Source organism: Gobio gobio, assembly GCF_949357685.1.
Source record: "Gobio gobio genome assembly, chromosome: 20".
NCBI lineage: Eukaryota > Metazoa > Chordata > Actinopteri > Cypriniformes > Gobionidae > Gobio > Gobio gobio.
The window spans coordinates 45,855,795-45,861,591 of record NC_137113.1 but is presented as its reverse complement, the minus strand read 5'-3'; the positions used below and the strand labels follow the sequence as shown (position 1 = coordinate 45,861,591).

The 5,797-nt window shown below is 39.7% G+C and overlaps 1 long non-coding RNA gene across 1 annotated transcript in view; it reads left to right on the top strand.

Moving 5' to 3' along the window:
• The window catches only part of LOC307117027, a 527,365-nt gene that overhangs the window by 181,003 nt on the left and 340,565 nt on the right, over window positions 1-5,797 (top strand). The gene's annotated exons all lie outside the window — the stretch shown is intronic.

Genomic DNA, 5,797 nt, shown 5'->3' with positions numbered 1-5,797 from the left:
ATATTTCATCTCTTCCTGTTGACTATTGTAGTCTTAAAGGGATAGTTCACCCAAAAATGTTGACCATTTACTCACCCTCAAAACCTATATGCAATATTTTACTCGGATTTAAAGAAGATATTTTGAAGAAGCATTTAAAACAACTTTGGACCCCAAGGACTGTATAGACAAAAAGATAGACTTCTGTCAGGACCACTATCATCAAAGATGATTGATTGACATTGCGTCAGGGGATACTCTTTTAGCGCAAGTCGACTTGTGTACCGCTGACTGCCGGAAGCTAGTTATTTTAGTCTATAAAGTTTTAAATATGGATATTTTTCTTACACAAACACACCACTTCGCTTCAGAAGGCCTTTATTAACCCCCTGGAGCCGTGTGGAGCAGTTATATGATGGATAGATGCACTTTTATGGACTTCAAAAACTAAACAACCATTCGCTGCCATTATAATGTGGCGTTCACACCGGACACGAATGACGCAAATAAATCGCGCTATTCGCGCGAAGTTGGACGCTTGAACATTTTGAGTTTACTCGCTTCATTCGCGCGTGACTTCACTTCACAACAGATGCGAATTCGCGTCATGGGAGGAGCTTCTGCCAGCGGCTCGTCTCGTTGAGAAATGGCTGACATGGGCTGTGTTTACATGCCTTTTTTAAAATACTACTGTTAATGTGTGACAAAACATAGTTTTAAGACATTTTCAGGCGATAGTTGTTTAAAGCTCAAATCGGTGGTTTATTTATAAAGAGAGTGCCTATTTGAACATTTTAAGACATTTTTAGGCGATAATGTAGTCGTTTAAAGCTCAAATCGGTGGTTTATTTATAAAGAGAGTGCCTATTTGAACATTTTAAGACATTTTTAGGCGATAATGTAGTCGTTTAAAGCTCAAATCTGTGGTTTATTTATAAAGAGAGTGCCTATTTGAACATTTGATCTGCCGTTTTTGGAGTTGTGAGCTCCAGTGGATCAGCGGCGCTCAGCGCTCATTAACCCCGGCGAGAGCAGCCTTTCCTCGGCCAGTCCTTCTGCCGTCTGCCGCTGGCTCTGTTGTTTCTGTGGTGTCTCGAACTATAATTCGTCTTGTGTGAATGAAACGGGCGATCTTTGGTCTCATGGATCTATAATTTGTTCCCTGGCAAATCGTTTAGGCTGAGGGCAAAGCGAAGTTTCATTTCTTTTTTATTTTTAGGCTATAACTTTACGTTACAGTTGTAACCGACTAGCACTGACTTTGAATGTTTGACTGAATTGTTTGCTTTATTTCATGTATAGCTTATTATACCTTTTACTTATACTTTTGTATTATTGATCATACATAAACGAATATCCGCCAAAGTTCAGATTTTTCACAAAATTTACTTATCTGTATACTGCTGTTTTCACTGTCCTCAAAACGGCCTGAGAATTTCCTTGTTCTATGAAGTCCCTCCTTCAGAAATACGTAACGAGTTCTGATTGTGCCAGCGGTTCCCGTGTTGTGATTCGACAGCAGCTTAGGGCACATTGCCCGGAAAGGTCACGCCTCTTACCATAACGGGGAGATGAACTCACTCAAACTACAGCCCCTGAAGGCCAAACAAAGGTGATTTGACTCCAGGATGAAAATAACAGCGTCTGAACGACATGGCGACAAACGCAACCGAACCGAACCGAACGCAACACTTCCTCTCTCCACAAGGGAGCAACAAGACCACGCCTCCTTTTTCGCGTATTCTTCTGGGCGGAGGTTAGTCAACAAACTGTTCTACTGACGTCATTAAAGCAGGATGTACCAGGATGTAGTCCAAACCGGCCGTTCGCTGTAGGCTTTGAAAGGGAACTTCTGTTAAATAAAATATCTCGCTGGGCATTGAACTTTGAGCTTCATAATTTTACAGGTATTATTTATGCTCTAACAGCAACATTACACACTAACTAAAGTTTGAAAAATGGGATCACGAAGAACAGGACCTTTAATTCGCGCGAGTTGCGCCGCAGAATGCCTATTTGCGTCTCTGCATTGACTTAACATGTAAATGACTCGCGCAAATCGCGTCATTCGCGTCCAGTGTGAACGCACCATAAAGCTTTGAAGAGTCAGGACATTTTTAATATAACTCTGATTGTACTCGTCTGAAAGAAGAATGTCATACACACCTAGGATGCCTTGGGGGCGAGTAAATAATGGGATAATTTTCAATTTTGGGTGAACTATCCCTTTAATGTCGATATTAAATATACAAAATAATTTGGGAATTTAGTCCTATTCTTTTCATTCCATGAAAGTTTTAGTTTTTTTAAAGTGATGACCAAGCGGCCAGCGGCTGACAGCGAGTTAGCCCAACGCTTTAGCCTCTCAAATCAACACTTGACTTGTCTTGCCTATAATAAAATCAACAGATATCAAACACTTCAAGCATCACAATGTTAGTTTAAACTACTATCCCCACCATCACCACCACAGTAAAAAGGCATTTTTTTTAAGTTGAGGTTAGGCGTAGGTGCTCGCAAACGAAACGGGCCACACAATCTAAAAAAATAAAAATAATAACATGCAGGTTGTCTTACCATACACCTCTCCACAAAACGAAAACAATCCGATCTTCAATTCCCGTGCTATATGAACATTTAACGGAGTTCACATCAACGAAAGCAAAAAATATGAGCTGTATTTTATTTATCAGTTAAAAGATCAAAGACCGGAATATGAGAGAGCGAACTAAGCACTGCTAAGATCATTTAGTTTCATTAGTTTTAATGAAGATGATTGTGTTATTGAGCATATAAGACGTACTTTCAGTTTCACTTGCGGCAGGTTGCGTGTTGCCTTGCTTTACTCATTTGTGGCGATGCATGTTGCACCTTCTGAATTGGTTTGTTTAAATGAGAAGGCATTTACTTCTGGTCTTTTCACAATCGGATAGATATCTGGTCAGAGAAAACGGATGAAGTAAGCAAGTGTAAAAAGGCCATAACTCTCCCAGCTGTGCCGAGGGAACTCTCACTGCTGCTGGTGGACACTAAACACTGCACTACTGCTTGATTTGAAGGCCTTTTGCCCTGTTGGTTTCAATAAATATATCTAAAAAATTATGTTAATTGTGTTTGACTTGTCAGTACTGTTCATATTTACATTTAAAAAGCAGACATAAAAGTAACTTAAAAGTTACTTTCCCTAGTAACCTCACTACTTTTGATAATCAGTAATTGGTAAAGTAATTTAATTACTTTTAAAAGAAGTAACTAGTAACTGTAACTAATTACTAATTTTCAGTAACTTGCCCAACACTGATTTGGAAGTGAGAACGGGTTGTTTATATTTAGCAATGATAAAAGCAATTAAGCAGTTGAGATTTGCTATTTAATTTATATCACCTATAGCAACTGTTTGTATGTCGATGAAGATGGGCATACTTATATATCCAACTTTACATTAAGAGCTGCATGGCCAATAATATAGTTACATTTTGCATCTGTTTTTTTTCTGCAGAATAAAGAATTTTGTACATGTTTGGAGGGTGAGTAAATTATGACAGAATTTAAATTTATGGGTGAACTATCCCTTTAACACACCTAAAAAAATAAAGAGTAATGCCAGTGTATACGCCATCAATTATAGTCTTAGTCATACTGTATGCAAACAATGTTTTACGGACTGTATTTGAACTGGTGATTTACAACCAGCACTACTAGAGTTTGTTGAAATCTGTAACAGTCATGTGTCACCTTAAATATTTCACCAAATGAGGGGAAAAAACATTGCTTGTGTTGCTTTAGCGTGACCTAAATAAACCCAAAATAAGTCTGGGGAGACACGCCAAAACCAGTGAAACGTTAGACTAAAAGTAGACATGGTTTGAATTAGCTCATGTAAAGAAAGGTTTCCATTTCTGACCATGGGATGAGTCTCAGACAAGATTCTTTGAATGGCATCCAGGTAAACATTTATAAAGCAGGTCAGCTGAGGTCTGAGCAAAAACCACATCCTTGATTCAAACACACTTCCATTTGCCAGTTTTCCAGAGAGCATCTTAGAGCTTATAACACACCTTTACTGCACCTTCGCTGATAGACATGAAGATCTGATCATAGAAACACAGACAGATGTAACATCACAGCATGTGTTCAACACAGAGCCTCTCCAAAGTGCTTCAGCTAACCAAAACAAATCATTAAAATACATACATATGTCGCTCTGCCTCTGGAAAACAGAATGTATTAAAGGCAAGGACAGTTTGGAAAAAGAGTAGATGGGTGATTTATAATTGCAGGAACATCTGGGGCCCGATCATACAACGCAATGTGTTTTTTGCTAGTTTCAGCCGGACGCAGTTCTCATGTTCACGTCCAGCTCCATGTTGTTTAAATATCAAATGCACTGGCGCATCTGTTCACCCATGGGCGTCTGGTCTGAACACCAGGTGTGTTCAGGAGCATTGCTATTTTGAGGAACTGAAGACACAGTATTTTTAAAGCAGGGTAACACACACAGTTTCTGCCAATCTCATGTTAATCTTGAGTACCTATAGAGTAGCATTGCATCCTTCATATCTCAAAAAAGTCTTTAGTTTTATTAGATTTATTAAAGACTCTTTCCAAAAACAGCCGAACTCGTGGAGGCATGCAGTGGGCGGAGCAAAAGAGACAAACACACACACACACACACACACCTATGACAAACACACGTACACACATAAATTCGTGCAGGGGTGGAGGGCAAAAAAGTGGCGCTGGACTTTCTGGCACAAAGCGGCCCATCACACGTGGTCTGCAACACACCTCACCATAAACCCATCAGCTCATTATACACAGGGCAATTTTAAACACCGAAGCTATTTATGCAAAAATATGAATTATATTAAAGGTGAACTATGTAGGATTTTTGCAGTAAAACATCCAGAAACCACTAGGCCAGTGTTATATATTTTGTTCAGTTGAGTACTTAGAATATCCCAAATGTTTTCAACTATTTGTAAATCGTGAGAAAATTGCTATTTTAACCAAGGAGCCGGGACGTGTGAGCTATGCGTGTGAGGGAGTCGCCTGTCGATTGCGTCATATCTGCGTCACCCTCGGTCTCCGGTTTTATTCAGTGAAACACTTTACTCTCACTGCAGTGTGAACAAGTGTCATAGCAGCTGCCGAGCGAACGTCATAACTTCCTTTTCAACACACTCAGATATATATAATACGATAAACAGAGCTGCGTTACCTCATACTCAGCACTGGAGAAGAGGAAGTGCCGCCGGCAACCGTGTCATAATAAAAGTCCCGCCAGCGACTATGCCATAATAACAGTCCCGCTCTTCAATCGCTCCTGCGGCCTTGCTCAGCTCCACAACACTCGGTCCTGCTCTGCTTCACTACAGTAATGTTAATAAACGCATCCATGAACATGATTTCTGCCCGAGTCCTATCCTGACTGTTTCCCACCGGCTGTGAGGTGAAGACCACATGTCCCAAGATTCTGCGCTCAAACGTGGCGTCATCAAACTACGCCTTTGTTTTGAACAGGCGACCTCTAGTGGACGGAAAAGTTACATAGTGTAGCTTTAATTGTTTCATTGAAATGCTTATCATACTGAATGACTGGCATACTTCTTCAGGTTATAATTTGTCTTTCCTGGTGCACATGGCAAATATATATATATATTTTTTAATACAAATTTTGATTTCTCTTTTCCATACACTGTAGTTTAATATCATTAAGTTCAATACCTATCAGACCGTATACAATGCTATGGTCTAGAAGACTTAGAATGTGTAGTGCAGCATGTGGACTGTTTAGGGTGCCTTTTTGGTGGTTATA